This window comes from Myodes glareolus, chromosome 4 (genome assembly GCF_982192425.1).
Source record: "Myodes glareolus chromosome 4, mMyoGla1.1, whole genome shotgun sequence".
Classification (NCBI taxonomy): domain Eukaryota; kingdom Metazoa; phylum Chordata; class Mammalia; order Rodentia; family Cricetidae; genus Myodes; species Myodes glareolus.
In genome coordinates, this window is record NC_142029.1 from 53,602,073 (window position 1) to 53,618,961 (window position 16,889).

A 16,889-nucleotide genomic window follows, 5' to 3' on the forward strand; every position below is an offset into this window, starting at 1 on the left:
CTTACAAGTTCTGAGACGAATCCTTACTGAGTACAGGCTTTATATCCTATACATCCTTATTGTTGTATTCCTAAATGTCCATAAAAGATTATAAAAGGCTACTCAGTCAGGGGGTGAAATGTACGAAGGATTTCCTTCTTTCCGGCTCCAAGAGTCTGAAGGGATACCCCAGTGTTTACATAGGCCTATCCCTTATACATTTCCAAACATGATTCAGTTCTTAATGACCACAACTACTAATAAATATCCTGAAAGCTTAACAACATAAAGAAAAAAAAGACAAATCAAGAATTGAAAATTGGCATAATTAATACTTTAAATAACTAAAATATAATAGAAGTCATATGAAGCAGGTATAAAAAGATGTAAGAAAAATGTAAATGTTAAAACTCTCTCTTTTTTTTTTTAAGTTCACAAATAGAAAATCAACTCTATGGATTTTCCACCAACACAGAGTTTGAAGCAGTCCATTAATGGAAAACTCAGTTAAACCAAGGAATCATTAAAACACACACACACATTTACACATAAATCTTAGACATTTGCTTTTCATTTACAATATGTAAAAGCATATTTATTTGTTAATTTTTTGATTACTTGGTGTGTTAGCTTTCCATTACCATGACAAAACTCTTAAGTTGTGCTCGCTTCGGCAGCACATGTACTAAAATTGGAACAATACAGAGAAGATTAGCATGGCCCCTGCGCAAGGATGACACGCAAATTCGTGAAGCATTCCATATTTTTCTGAGAAGCCAAGGACAATGACACTGGGTTTTGATTATACTGCATGGACTGGCTTTGTGGGAGCCTAGTCTGTTTGAATGCTCACCTTCCTAGGCCTGGATGGAGGGGGGAGGACCTTGGACTTCCCACAGGGCAGGAAACCCTGACTGCTCTTAGGACTGGAGAGGGAGGGGGAGGGGGAGTAGGGGGAATGATAGGGAAATGGGAGGAGGGGAGGAGGTGGAAATTTTTAATAAAAAAAAGCACAAACACAAAAAAATTTAAAAAAAAATAAAATTACTCCCAGAAAAAGAGTTCAGTATAATAAAATTTTAAAATACCAATTTGGAAAGCTAAATAAACAAAATAAATCAATTAGAAACACTTAAGTTAATCAACTAATAAACTATAAAAAGAAATGGCTTATTCTGGCTCACATTCTTAGCCATGGCCACTTGGCACTATAATCGGAGCCTGTGGCAGCAAAAGAACATCATAGGAGCATATTGCAAATGAGGACATAGCACCTCAAGGGAGCTGAGATGCAGAGCGGAGCAGACAGCCATCCTCTTTAAAGCCGTGTCCTCAGTGACTTCATTTCTTCCATTAGGTCCCATAACCCGATAACATTGCAGGCTAAGGACCACACCTCTAAAACATGGGCCTTCGAGGCCATTTCAGATATCAGCAAAAACAAAAGACAGTATTTGTTTTAAGCATCTGTCTTATGAATATTAGATTTTAAACTTGTCTTTATTATATAAAGCACCCCCAAAATATATCTGTCTAGCTCCATTTCTCTCACTTTAGGCCTGAGCCAAAAGCCAGACACTGGCAAAGTAATATAAATTAAGAAGTCTCCTATATTTAAATATGCAACATTTTACAGTTGTCTTGCTTACTGATAATTTAGCAGCATTTGCTAAACAGCTTGTGTCAAGTCTTCCGACAAGTTTAATTTAATTCTGTAGAAAGCATCATCTCTCCTACATACTCATTTTTAATAAATCGATATAGCTCAATTCACAGTAACTTACATAACATTTAAAGCAGAGGTAACCAGGGCTGAAAGGTTTAGCCAGGAAAATGTTTGTCCTGCAATCATGAGGACTTGTGTTTGTACCCCAAAATTCACATTAAAAAACTCAGAATGTTATAGGGGATGCTTGCAATTCTGGGGTGCAAGGGTGAGGGTGGAAGGTGGGGCAGAGGCAAACTAATGTGTGGGGTTTGCAAGCCCACCAGCCTAGCTGAGTCAGTGAGAGACCATCTCCAAAAAAGTGGTAGACAGCTTCTGAGGGATGACGCTTGAGGTTGTTCTCTGGCCTCTACATGTATGTGGATACCTGTAAAACTACACACACACAGAAACATTTATCCCTACAAATAAATAGAAGTAAATGAGTATAAACAGATTGTTCAAGAAGCACACAGACTCTGTTGAGCACAGCATCTGTGTGGGGGAACAAAATTGCCTGTGCACCTGGAAGGAGCCTACCGGCCATCAGCGTGTGCTTGTGTGTGACGCAGGAATTGGTGTGTTCCACAGAAGCAATGGAAGCTAATTTCAGCAGATGAGTCTTTCTCTGCACACAAGCCATGGATTTGTTTAGCATGCAGAGGAGATTTTGATCCATCCACACATGCCCAAGAGAAATTTCTGAGAGCCCTTTGTGAGTTAACTCTGTTGTGCCCAAATACAAAAATAAAGTTGTCCATCAAATCTAAGATAAAGATCCCCTCCAGGCAAAGCATCTGTGTGAAAGTAGAACAGCCTTCCCCAGAAACAGAGAAAGACCTTTCATGCTATACTAATTCATAATTTTTGGCACTTTCCCTATGTTGTAGAAGACTGCGGTATCTTCTGTTCTAAGAGGCTCTCTGAAGGAGAGTTGTGTAAATCTCACTGAAAGAGAAAACTTAATGAATAAGTTTTTCTGGCGTCCAACATAAGCACTGATAATCGACACTCACTGTTTTAACTGTGTGCTCTGAAGGAGAAAGTCGAGCCGACCTCATTTTCATCAGCTATTGATTTATTAGTAGTCATGTCTTCATAAAAATCATTTGATAGTGTTTCTCAAGTCGAATGGTATTATCCAAATGTCATATTTTTTCTTTTATTTCCATTGATTTCTCTGATTTATAAAGACTCTTTCACTGTTTCTCCTTTCTCATCGGGCCCAGCAGAATCAATGCTCTGCTCTGGGCCTCCTGGCTTTCTATTGAATGCCTTTCTGTGGTCCATTCTGTCAGAGTTAAAAAAAATTGAACTCAGAATCTTCTGAATAATAATGGTAATTTTTAACCCTCTGCTTGTAACTTTTTATATTCCTTGCGGCACAATCGATTAATTCTCTTACCACCTAGAGAACAAATATAAGGAATGTGGACATCATTATTTACATTCAGTGTGAAGCTGAGTTTTATATAAATTCATTAGATTCAAGATAAAGACCCAAAGAAAATATCAATGCCTTCTCCAAATTATGAAATATCTTCCTCCATAATTTTGTTAAAATCAGACCCCAAAGCAAAAGTTTGACAGGAAATGTGGTCAAATTAATAGTAAATCAATTTAATTGGTATTCACATTCTTTTCCCTCAGAAACAAAGACTAGTGGAAGGATGGTCAATAAGTTTTTGATAAAGTTCTGGTGCCTGGTATACTGTTTATGAGTATGTAAAATTGCCTTCTTTAGAATGTTTGCCCATAGAAATTTGAATATGAAAATGCATTAGCATAAATGAGAGTGTTCATTAAGAATAACAAAAAGCACAAAGCAAGTTTTATTCTCGAGCTTTTCCAGTTGATGATGGGAGAAAGTGCTATTTCAGACCCTGGCTTCAGCATCTCACTGCAGAACACTGGGGACAAAGCTCAGACAAATGAAGAACAGTTTGATCCCAGTGTTTCCTATTGATCTGGTCTTTCTAAAGCATTTCCCAACGAAAATAGCCAGTCATGAAAGAGTACTGAATAAAGTCCTAAAAGGTAGATGTTTTAATTTACAGTATTTTCATCAAAGGAGTGGGGTTGTATGGAGACCAAACATAGTTGGTGAAGTCTGGGGTAACTGATGTCTCAGGAACGATGGAACTGTTGGTGAGCAGGGTATCAGTCATGTCTTGGGTGACTGTCATTCAGATGGATAACAAGGGCAGGGATGATGATCCTCATTTTGAAAGGCTTAAGAGAGATAGCATTAGAAATCCTTTCTTCTATATTGTTATGGACTGCATGTTTGTTCTTCACCCTCCTTATTCATGTGTTGAAATTAGAATCCCCAGTGTAATTGATATTTGGAGTGGGGGACAATCGGGAGATTCATGACTCCAAGTGCATGATGGGAAGACATGAGAGAATTTAGAGAATTTTCTTCCACTCTCACTGTGAGAATACATCCCGTTCTCATGAGCCAGGACAGGTTGCCTTATCAGACTCTGATCTATATGTGCTTTGACCTTGAACTTCCCACTTTTCAAACTTGACAAAAATAAGTATTTGCTTATTTCTTACACAGTCTGTAATAGATTTTTCATGGCAATCTAGACTGTCCAAGATATGAATATTCATCATACCCCTCCCCAACCAAGACTTTCCCATAGGCTAATGAGAAAGAATAAAAGATACTGAAGCAATGTACCACAGCTAGAGAGAACTGTTATGAAAACTACAGGCTTTCATAATAATGATGTGTCAAGATACATTTCTCAGAACAAATACTGCTTCCCTGATGGGGATACTGATGGAGAGGTTCTATCTGTAATACGGGTACAGGGGATAGTCATCTCACTTTAATACAAACCTAAAACCTCTCTTAAAATAGTCCTAGAGCCATGCACACAAGATGAATGAGACTCGAATGACTAAATGGGGAAAAAGATTTTTAAAAGGGAGTAAACGCCTTTTAAAAATTAGTAATGTGCAAAGTTTTGTACTGGTGCCTAATATTAATACCAGTGTGTCTCTGCACTTATTAATTGAGTGACTTTTTTAAAAACACAATCTAATTTTTGCAATATATATGTAAATATATATGTATATAATATTGCCTCAACTCAGGATTTTTCTTTACCTAATGTTTATTGGTAAACCCACAAAAAACTAAGTATGTTATTCAACAATTTTATTTTTTTTCCAGAATAGTGCTGTCAAGTTTCTGTAAAGTGATTTCTCTAGAGGACTTACGTGATTGGCTCATTGTTACCATAGCCCTACCACATACATACATACATACATACATACATACACACACACACACACAGAGAGAGAGAGAGAGAGAGAGAGAGAGAGAGAGAGAGAGAGAAAGAGAGAGAGAGAATATCTTGGTGAAATTCTCGACTCTAGGCCTTGCAATTACCACCCTCAGCAAAATATTTATTTTCCAGGCTAAGAAGACTACGTAAGGAAAAGGGGCAGTCATCTGTCATAGAGTTGGCTCTTGCTTTTATATATTCTGAACAAAGTCTTCTCTGCTGCCAGAGCCAAGTGGGACAAAACGATGCTCCAGATGACTCATCTTCTGTGAGCCAAAGGAGTATAAGTAAGAGAAGTAGTCGATGTGATTAAGTGTTAAATTTCATCTGAACACAGGAAAGGATTTTCAGAGTTATATAACCACACAATGCCATTTGTTTCCTTGCGGAGCATGGGGGCTTGAGTAAGAATAGCCCCCAAAGTCCCCCTATTTGGTGCTTGGTCTCCAATTGATAGGACTTTTTTTTTAGAAGGATTTTTGGAGGAGTTGTGTCATGTAAGGTGGGATTGAGGTTTCAAAAGCTCACACCATTCCCAGTGTGCTCTCTCTCTCTCTCTCTCTCTCTCTCTCTCTCTCTCTCTCTCTCTCTCTCTCTCTCTCTCTACTTTATGGTTGTTCTATCAAGATTTAAGTTCTTAGTTAAATTAAGTTTACTGTTCCAGCACCTGCCTGCTGTCATGCTCCTCACCATGGTTGTCATAGACTCTGATCTACAGAAACAGCAAGCCCCAGTAAACTCTTTCTTCTATAAGTTGCCTTGGTCACGGTGTCTCATCACAACAGAAAAGTAACTAAGACAAGTAGTTAAGTGGTTCCTGCTTTTGCCCCTACTCTATTACAGACCAAGCAGTACACTCACAAGAATGTTGGAGAAAGAATTGGGTAGATGTCTGGACTCTATACAGATTGACTCTGTCTTTGAAATCTTGTGACCATAAGGCACATATTTGTATGTTCTTGCATCATAAAAAGAGATCCAAGATCAATCTTATATTAGGACCAATATTTTTGATCCATACCATCAAAATATACACGCTATAAACCTGGAGACTTAGGAAGCACTCTTGCTGGTACATATCATACATAAATCTGACACTGCAGAATCTGCAGTTCAATAATAGAGAAAGAAAGAGAAAATTGTAAGTAGATATACCTCCAGAAATGAGAATATTATTATCAGTGTTTACTGGCTAAAGTAATTTGGCAAATTGAAAGAAAACAGCCTTCCCCTTATGTTATAACCTTGAAGATTTCAAGAAAACCTGGCTACAGTAGTTGTTCACTATTTATTCAGTTTAATGAAGCCCAATTCCTTGAAGCTGTAACTACATTTATTTCCTATATTAACTTTACTGGCTTAATGATGTCTATTCATCTTTCTAAAATGTGTTTTGTTGTCTTTTTATAGGCTGGACTTTTGAAGGAGTCATGGTTTTTAAAAGTAAAATTAGGTTTAGAAAAGACAATAAAATGCGAAGGATGAGAGAGGGCTGAGTAGCAAGCAGGGGTGCACAGACAGCCCCGAAAAAACAGCTCAAGCAAAGAAGCATTATGATGAGTGCTTTTGCCATACAGTACAGAAAATAGATAATCTCAATGACTGCACCTCCAGCAGAGGAATCAGAAGCAGAACAGAAACTGTATAATGTATGTCTTATTCGAAAGATGTAAACAATCCATACATCTTGCCTCTCTATAATTCTGTATGCAGACAACAAACTACTCTGGAGCCCAACAGCTTAATCTGTGGGGCCAGACTCCACATGGGAGATCACAGATGAGTGTGAGGATCATGAATAAATTTGTCATTAGTATAAGCTTTCTGATCATTCAACAGCCAAAAGTTATACATTCAAAAAACATATAAGGAACCCAGGTGTTTCCAGAAGCATTCACACCTTAGCATTGAACAACTTCACTGCAGCCTTGGTTCTAAACATGTGATATACACTTCGCACTAAGCACGCCTCAAACTAGACAATACAACCAATTCTACCTGAAGGTCTTCTGCTCAGATGCAAGACTACAGTATGTTCTGAACTGCGCCTGAAGAAATATAATGGTTTAATTACAGAAAATAAGGAGGTAGTGTTTCCCTACCACCAGTTTCTATGTTTTTCAAATTACTATATCTTTGGATTGTATTATGTTACAATATTGATTTAAAAAATGCTATTTGAGTTGCTTATTCAAGTTTCTTAAAAAGTCATTCAATGAGTTTTGGCTTGGAATTAGAAGAATATTTCCTGAAATTTCTGGAATATCTTTAAATATGTCTATAGTTTAAACTGTACATAAGTAAAATGGCATCCTCAGAATTGATGATTATAAAAATCAAATTATTGATCAATTCTGAAAATGTTGAAAGTGCTCTAAATCCTGTGGTATCAAAGATTCAGTCAAAGCTTACTTCTTTATATAAGAATAAGCAAAGACATTCATCTCATTATTGTGCAAAAGTGTTTTAATCTTTAAAAATGTTCAAATAAAATACATGTCAAAAATTGTCTTAAAATCTATTCACTATGATTGTTTGATGTACATACCTTTACAATTTATATACCTATATGTTCAAAGCCCTGTAAAGTTTCTTGAGTGGGAAGCGATTGCTAGTGGGGAAGCTTAAGAAACTCCCATCCAAAGCACAGTGGAGGTCAAGAGTTTCTCCGAGGGAGGAATGGTAAGTCAGAGAGGCCCATTCAGAGGGAAATTAGTCTTCATCAAGAAATAAGTTTTCTCTTGTAGGATGTTTGAGTGTGCAAAGGGTTGGACTTTATGAATAGATGGATGTAACAGACATTTGGGAGAGAGTGTCTGTCTGCTGCCCCTTAAGTCACCCTTCTTTTTTTTTGATTTTCTGAGACCACAAGGCTGACTAAGGATCACTTTGGCAAAATTTCTCAGTATGTGGAACTAAACAATTATAAAACACTCTTGAACAAAAGTTTATATTTTTTTTAATGTTTCATTATAATGGCCACAAATTTCACGGTGCAGGTATTTTTAAAAATTCACTTATGCCCTAGTTTGTTCAAAATATAATATAGTTACTCGACTATATTTACTAGTGAAATATGAAAAGTTTTCAACAAAATGTTCCAATGGGCACATAGTGCTGTCCACAGAGTTCTTGCCATGTACCTTTGAGGGTCTAAGGTCCATCCTAAAACCCACGTCACAAAGCTTTGCACAGGAAGGTGGAGACTGAATTAGCCTTGAGACTTGCTGGCCATGCAACCTCGTCTAATTGACTAAAGTCCCAGTGAAAGGACCTGCTTCCCAAAGCAAGGTAGTTGGTACCCAAAGAGCAACATCCAAAGTTGATTCTTTATACACACACACACACACACACACACACACACAGAGTCATATATGTATACCAGCACACACCCAGAAAGAAAGCCAACAACAAAGGAAAAGATCCCAGTTAAAATATAAGAAAAGAACAAAATTACTAAATATTTTTTTGAAAAAAATTAAATTAATTAAATTAAATTAATGTTTTCAGAACATTAAATCTGGAATAAATTTCTAAAGAAAATAAAATAACATTTCTAGTCTTCGTTTCATTTTTACTTCAATTCTGGAGTATTATGTCTTCATTCTGCAGATTACGTCAAGACCTGGTGCTCTAGTTGGGCTTTGGTTGTTGTATATTTGGTTGGTTGGTTAGTTGGTTGGTTGGTTTGATTTTTCTTTTTTAGTTTTATTTTTGTAAATTTGATACAAGTTAGAGATACCTATGAAGAAGGAAACTCAATTGAGGAATTGCCTCTATCAGACTAACCCATGGGGACTTTTTATTAATTAACAATTAATGTAGGAGGGCCTAGCCCACTGTGAATGGTGCCATTCTGGGCAGGTTGTATAAAATATGTGAACTGAGCAAGCCATGGACAGTATTCCCCAACAGGTAGTTTCCATCCCAAAGATAGACGGGAAAGGGGATGAAGAAGCCAAATTAGCCCTTTCCTCCCTGGTGTGGGACAATTGTATTCTGTCAATTGTATTTTAAATAAACGCTGATTGGTCAGTAACCAGGCAGGAAGTATAGGTGGGACAACCAGAGAGGAAGTAGAAGTGGGTCAATGAGAACAGGAGTATTCTGGGAAGAAGGAAGATCTTTCTGCAGTTGTGAGCCTGTCACAGAAGAAGCAAGATGTGACTGCCTCACTGAAAAAGGTACCAAGCCATGTGGCTAGTATAGACAAGAATAATGGGCTAATTTAAGTTATAAGAGTTAATAAGAAGCCTGAGCTAATGGGCCAATCAATTTATAGTTAATGTAGACCTCTGTGTGAGTTCTTTGTGACTTAATGATTGCAGGAACCGGGCAGAACAAGGACTGGGCAGGACACAAAATGCAGACAACATCTCCCCTAGCTGGTCTTGGTCACTGTTTTATCACAGCACCAGAAAGCCAGCTACAGCATCCAAATCCAGTCAGAATGAATGTCAGTGCCTTTCTTCGCTAAGTACATGGAAATCACTAGGTGTGCTATACTGTCCTCGGCCTGAGTGATGTTAAAGAATTCATGTGAACTTAAGTTAATTTTTTAATATTTATAAGTTTTAATTAATATTTAAATGTTTATGAATTTAAATTAATATCCATTAATGAGGTCACACTGAGCTATGTGAAATTTCTCCGCCTGAGTCACAGTAGTGTGATTCCATCCTTCAGAACAAACAGGAAAACATCTGTGAGAATTAGTGATCAACGCATTTCATAAAACAGGTGTCTTCTTCGGTTCTTGGTAAGGAACTCATGCCGATCTGCAGTGTTGAACTAGTGAGTGTTTGCAGAACAGGGTTAGCTAAGCAAAGTTGTTGCTTGATGGACACATGAACAGCTACCATGCGCTTCCAGAATATTTAAACAGCATGTCCGCTTAGCAGTTTGAATCCTTCCTACTCTCATTGACACTATTAGCTTGCTTTTTCTCCCCTGAAAAACAGTTCTGTTAAGCACAGATTTCTTTTAACCTGGGTCACCTCCAAAAATTTGCACACTGTGAATACATGCAAACAAAATAAATATTATTTATTATGCTGATAAATAAAAAGTTGGGTCAAGTTTTCCCTGACCCTGAGTGAGAAGGACATAGAGTAGAGATTTTTTACACTGATTTATGAGTTGGCTAGTTTGAGGTTTGTTGCTGTTGTTGCTATTGCTGCCTTTGGGATGAAGCTTTGTTTTTAATTTTTGTCTGTTCATTAATTTTTGCCTAAATTGGCCAGTAATTTATTTCCTCAGAGATTGACTACCTGAGGCCTGACTCAGACAATGAAGTTTTAATAGTCAAATTGGATTTGTCGGAAGAAGGGCTTGCTCTGGAGTCCCTTTTGAAACATCTTTAGGAGGTTTTGCATGTGAAACCAAATTGAATTCGCCCACAGATTTTCATTAAGTGCCTCAAGAAGGAAATAATTACAACGCCCGCTCATTCAGCCCATGATGTTACATGCTAGAGCCAGACAGAGGAGTGCTAATCAGTACGGCTGCCTTGCTATTAAAGGAACCTTTTTAAAATGCTAACAACCATCACAATTTAAAATAAGTGAATCTATCAGATTGTCAAAGGTCTTTAAAAATTGATAAAAATGAATGTTGGCAGGAGTATGGCGGAGAGGGTACCCTCTGCAGCATGAGCAGAGATGCAAATTGGATCATTCTTTCTGAAGGGCAGGCTGGTGGGATGCTCAAAACGGAAAATGAATGTGTCTCCACTGCCAGAGAGGCCTGTGTCAGGAAATCTACCTGAGGAGTAATCACGCACTAGGGAGAGAAGCCTGGGCAAAGATGCTCCAGGCAGCATTGTTTGTAAGTGAAAAGATCTGAAAATAACCAGGTGTCTGGGAACAAGTACTGTGAAGCCAAATTTAGTAGGAGGAAAGACACAGAGGGACGGTGTGCCACCATTAAGGACACTTAGCACCTTCAAATTCAGTTGTATAAAAAGAGGCTTGTGAAGCACTATTGAGTTATCTATATAAATACAAATATCATTGAGGTTATCTATACAAAATACGTTCAGATTAAACCCATGTTCCATGTATGGACTATATATCTGTGCTTAGGTAAAGGGAGAGACCATTGAAACAGATGCTCTACAGGAGGGTAAATGCTGTTGTGTTGCTATTGTCTTTCTCTATGCTGGAAAGCAGCTTTTAAAGAAAGTAGAAAGTAGATTCGGACAGGACTAGGGTGCCTGGTAGCTTCCTGGAAGTACAGAGGCGTGGGCTAGCTGCCGACACAAGGCTAAAGGAGGCAAATGCTTGGAAGGATTTTTATTTTACTTTATTGTGTTGGTTCTAATCTTTCATTTAATGTTTCAAACTATGAAAACAATAGCTTCAAAGGAAAGAAAAATTAAGGTATCTCTCCATAAAATAAGCTATGTGCATACGTGCATATGAATGCATTCAGATGGATTCACACACAAGCACATTTTATATTGCTTTCATTTTTCTTTCATTGTTTAGCAATGAAACTCTTAGCAAAATTCCCTGACATTTACACCATTATATGAGTGTGCTATTAGTTAACCATTTTATTTATTCATTTATTTACGAGTTCCATGTATACACAGAGAGAATTTTAATAATTTTCACCCTATTACCCTCTCTCATGCTCTCTCCTTCTTCCACTCATTCCTCTCGCCCACGAAGTCCCTCAGCCTCTCTCCTACTTTCAAAGGTTTTTTATGTTTCTTATAAATTGTTGCTAATATAAATAATTCTTATATTATTTCCTGATTGAAAATTACATACAAAATCATGGATGATTTACTGTATAACTCACAGTTGGGTTTGCCTTTTTCATATAAGTTGCTGGTTCATCCAGAGTGTGTTTGAGAATAACAAACAAGTTAGGAATCATTTTGTTATCATTGACATCCCCTGCATTGTAAAATAACTCTAAAGAAATTGAGAATGATGAATCCTAGAGACTGATGGATGAGAATGCCTGCAGATACAGAAGTGAGCGGCTGATAATGATGCAAGGCTAAAGGAAGCAAGCATTTTATTTCTTACATTTTGTTATTTTTTTCCCTCCATATCACCCAATTTGTACCATAATCTATTCCATGTCAAAAAAAAAAAACTTATCTCAACATAGAAATACAACTCTCACCTCAAAAGAGATAAGAGGGGGTTTACTCTAGAGTCAATTAGGAGTGACCAGGAGCACAGATTTAGGTTATTCCAAATTCAATGTTCCAATATGGTAGTAGTTGCATGAAGTTTTAAAACAGAACAAAGAAAGGCATAAAACGAGGTACTTTGTAGATACATCGGTAGGCGGTTTCAGTAAAGCAAAAGTCTTGACCGTAAGCCTCAGATGCTGCGTGATGACTTTTGGGTGGTGGAACTATGCTTTGTTAAATCAATTCATTCTAAAAGGCTTTTCTCTGCTGTCACAGACGCTTAGGTCCAACATAAGGGTGAGCAAGGAATGGTTATTCATGGGGCTGAAGACAGCCCACGATAAATTGTAACTAGAGTCTGGCCCTTCAGCATCCCATCGCTGAAGTTACATTCAGTCTCTATGTCTTTACAGACACACCTCTTCACAGAAATCCACACCTATCCCCTAATTATATTATAAAACAGTAATTTCTCCTCGGGCTGGCATACATTTTATTGTAATTCAAAATAAAGTGTAAGAAAATTGGCAGGAGCTACTGACAAAAGTGATTCGTTTTTACCTTGAAAAACATATATGCAAAATTAGCTGTGGCTAAGAAGAGCTGTGACTGACTAGTCAGGAGAGCTTGCTCTCAGAAAACAGGTAACATACAAAAAATACCCATCTGGAAAAGTTGACAAGCTTCCAGGATTGCCAGGACTTGAAAGGCCAAGATACTAAATAAAGACAAATTAAAATAAAAAATGGCAGGGCTGGAGAGATGGCTCAGTGGTTAAGGGCATTGCCTGCTCTTCCAAAGGTCCTGAGTTCAATTCCCAGCAACCACATGGTGGCTCACAACCATCTGTAATGAGGCCTGGTGCCCTCTTCTGGCCTGCAGGCATATACACAGACAGAACACTGTATACATAATAAAAATAAATATATATTTAAAAAATGGTATAAGTAAATAATACTAAAGATGGGAGAAATGAATGCATTGGCAGATAGATCCAATACAGAGTAAGCATCAAAGCTGCAGGCACAACTTAAGAACACTCGTCAATTGTGTCAGGAACAGAAAAGATTTATCAAGAATGAAGTTGAAAATAACCTATATTGGAGGAAATTCATAATGCTAAGTACACTAATATTAACAATATTACAAATAATTATATGGCCAATAAATATAGGAATGCAGATCATTCATACAAATAGAGATTCTGACTGCACTTACTAAAATAATTACATCTAATTCAAAATCTTCCTACGGATGTAACTGTAGACCCAGAATTCTTTAAGTTCTTAAGGAAGAGAACGTGAACCTTGTTTCTAAGTTTGACTACACAAGATATATACTTGTATATCTTATACAACTTTAACTACACAAGATATACACTCAGCAGCCAACACAGTAATATCAAATAAAATTCAGGAGCATATGAAAAGAAAGCATTGTGACCAATTGAGCCTTCCAGCTGATCTATAGGAATCCTTTGTGCCGTATGATAATCTTAGTAAGTGTGCCTGTCGTTTGTCATCTTGACACAAACTGGAGTCACCTAGAAAGAGGAAACCTCTGTGAGGAATTGCTTCCATCATATCAGCCTGTGGATGTGTCTATGGGGCATTTTCTTGGCTACTTGCTGTGGGAGGGCTCAGTTCAATGTGGGCAGTGCTGCCATTGGCAGGTGACCCTAGGTGGTATAGAAACGCATGCCAGTAAACAGCACTCCTCTATGGGCTCTGATTCAGTTCCTGCCTCCAGGTTCCTGCCTTGGGTTCCTGCTGTGATTTTCCTCGATAGTGGACTATGACAGGGAAGTGTAAGCCAAATTAAAATATTTTCTTTTCATGTTGGTGTTGGTCAGTGTTTTATCACAGCAATAAAATGCAACCTAATAAGATTAAGTAAAAAAATTATTTATGAAAATCAATACATTATTTCTATTCCTTTATTTCTAATATGTAGAGAATTGAAGGGAAAATTATAATGTGTAAATTATTCTGAGCTTGGTAGAGAAACATTGCACATTTTTCTTTTGGGATTAAAAATAAGGCAAAGATAACCTTAGTGTCATATATATTCTACACTATATTAAAGGTTTTGTCAAGTGTAATAAAATGAGATTAACAGATACAAAAGATGCCAAATACACATTGACTATAAAAAAAAACAATCAAACTTACTCTTATTTTAAAGCAACATTGATTTTGAAGTCCAAAGTAATCTATCAATAAATATGAAAATCATTACATAAATATAATAAAGGCCCAAATAAAAGATCCATTTAAAAATCAAATATATATATATATATGTGTGTGTATATATATATGAATCTAGCAATAAACAATCAGAAAGTGAACTTAGATATGTTTTTGCTGTTTACAATAGCAACAAATCACAAAATAGTAGTAAGTGTAAGCAAAGATGTCCAAAATATTCATGCATAAGTTATGAAGTGTGGGAATACTCATGTGACTCAGTTTCCATCTGGAGTCATTTTTGGCTTAAAGAAGTCATTTGAGTTTAAGCTTGCCTGCTCTGCTTTGAGGGCTGTGAGAGACTTTTGAAAAGAACACTCTGTCTGGTAGAAGTATACTGCTGACGACAAACCTCAGGAACTCAAGACAGAAAGTAAGGCTGCTCCCGAGCAACAAGCGCGTGTTAGTTAAGAGGTTGCTCACTCAAGAACAAGAATAGCTCTGATTAGATACCGACTGATGGCCTGTGTCGTGCTTTATTCTGCTTTTGTACATAAGCAAGTTCTGAATTAAACTCTGGGCTGTTTGGCTGTTTCGGCATGACCAGACAGACCTCCCTATTCTATCCTGTCTTATGTCAAATTGTTCACATTGACAAGATGGTTTCTAAATTCAAATATCAAGAAGAAAAGATATGAATTCAAAAAAAACTAAAAAGAAAAAGAATCTAAGTATTGGCAGGAATATGAAGCAATCGGAACCACTGATGGGGGCGGTACTACCATTCTAGAAGTCTGCACGGCACTCCATCCCAGGAATTCTCCAGAAAGGGAAACACTTGAGAGAGAAGATTACCATTGCTCCAAACTGAAGCAGCACAAATGTGCACCTACACTAGTATGAATAAGCAGATTATGAAATATTAATATAATAAAAATTAACTGCTATACAAAAATGAAGAATCTCACAAATATTCTATTGAATAGTGGATGAAAAAGTGGACATATTGCCTAATTTTGTACATAGGAAACCGAAAAGCAGAAAAAGACAATTGGTAGTGTAAGTTCTAATAATGAGTAAGTGTGTGTGTGACATGGAAGCAGGATTAGACAGACCTTGGGTGCTGGCAATCCTTTTATAAACTTTAAATTGTTGGCACATGATTTACATGTCATATATAATTTTCTGCATAATTAAGAATCAATAAAATTATTTTAACATATGTAAAATCAAGAAAATTCTGAACAACTTAGAGCATGGGACCAGGCCAGTTCTATGGAATACTGTGATCCATTTTGGATCACTACTACTGAAAAAGACCACGGGAGTCGACAGAACAGGCCGCAGTGGGAGCAAAGAAACAGATCCCAGAATGAACTTAACTGCAAAGTGAAAGTTTTGTGCCGTGCGGATGCACACAGGTCCTGCTAATGTGCAGTAGTACGTTTCAGTATGCTGAGTGGCCAAATCAAGCTAAAATTCAGCATTATCAAAAGCAAGGAAATCTGTCAAGAGAACACTTAAAACCACAGACCCACAGTAAAATGAACAATAATAGCTCCTGTCATACCTCCACTAAAGGAACTGCTGCGTCCCAAAGCCCCTTTTCTCTAAGATGAGTGACAGCAGGCAAGAATAATAAACTTTCCTATTATCTTAAAAAGGGTCAGAAAAATTGACCCCATCCCTTTTAGAACAGAAAGGACCTTGATTTTGCTCTGGGAGAAGTTGGGGGAAGGGAGCTCAAATAGAATGACTGAGGTTCTGCTTCCCTCCTAACCATTTCCCTGTAATCACAGATGACTGTGGGTGGCTTCTGCAGCATCCTTGTGACTCCTCATCCAGTGGGAAGGTGGGTGTCGGCATCCCGGCGCTCCTCAAAAGCCCTGTTGAATTGCTTTGGCTCCAAATATACCATACCCATTTTGAGGCAAATGTGAGGTACAGAGAAATGCATGGATCTGAGTTATTTCATCTGGAATTCTGTGCTCCAGATCCAAGCTAGAGAGGCTCCAGAGGTGATAAAGGCTACGGAAAATGTGGTACACTCTAGAGGGAAACTAGTGTGACCACACAGAAGAGACTGAATATATTCCTGGTAACAAAATATAGTAGGGAGGCTGCTAGTTAGTTTCCAGCCACTTAGTCCTAAAATAATCACACAGAACCCATATTAATTAAATCACTGCTTGGCCCATTAGCTCTAGCTTCTTATTGGCTAACTCTTACATATTAATTTAACCCATCTCCATTAATCTGTGTATCACCACATGGCTGTGACTTACCAGGCAAAGTTCTGTCCTGCTCCAGTGGACCTACATGGCTTCTCTCTGACTCCGCCCTTCTTTCCTCCAGCGTTCAGCTTAGTTTTTCCCCCTCCTGGCTAAGTTCTGCCCTGCTATAGGTCCAAAGCAGTTTCTTTATTCATTAATAGTAATCACAACATACAGAGGGAAATCCCACATCGACAAAATGTCCTCTCCAGGGTGAAATACACTTGGAGTAGGTACACAAGAGACATTTTTAACTGTGTTCTGACATTTGCTTATCAGTGTGAAAAACTA

The 16,889-nt window shown here is 37.6% G+C and overlaps 1 protein-coding gene and 1 non-coding gene across 2 annotated transcripts in view; both read left to right on the forward strand.

The window, feature by feature from the left end:
- The window catches only part of Slc9a9 (solute carrier family 9 member A9), a 551,770-nt gene that overhangs the window by 319,927 nt on the left and 214,954 nt on the right, over nucleotides 1–16,889 (forward strand). The window lies entirely within an intron of this gene.
- Nucleotides 641–747, forward strand: LOC125412056 (U6 spliceosomal RNA). Its single transcript, XR_007235465.1, has one exon. It is a non-coding gene; the product is annotated as a U6 spliceosomal RNA (small nuclear RNA).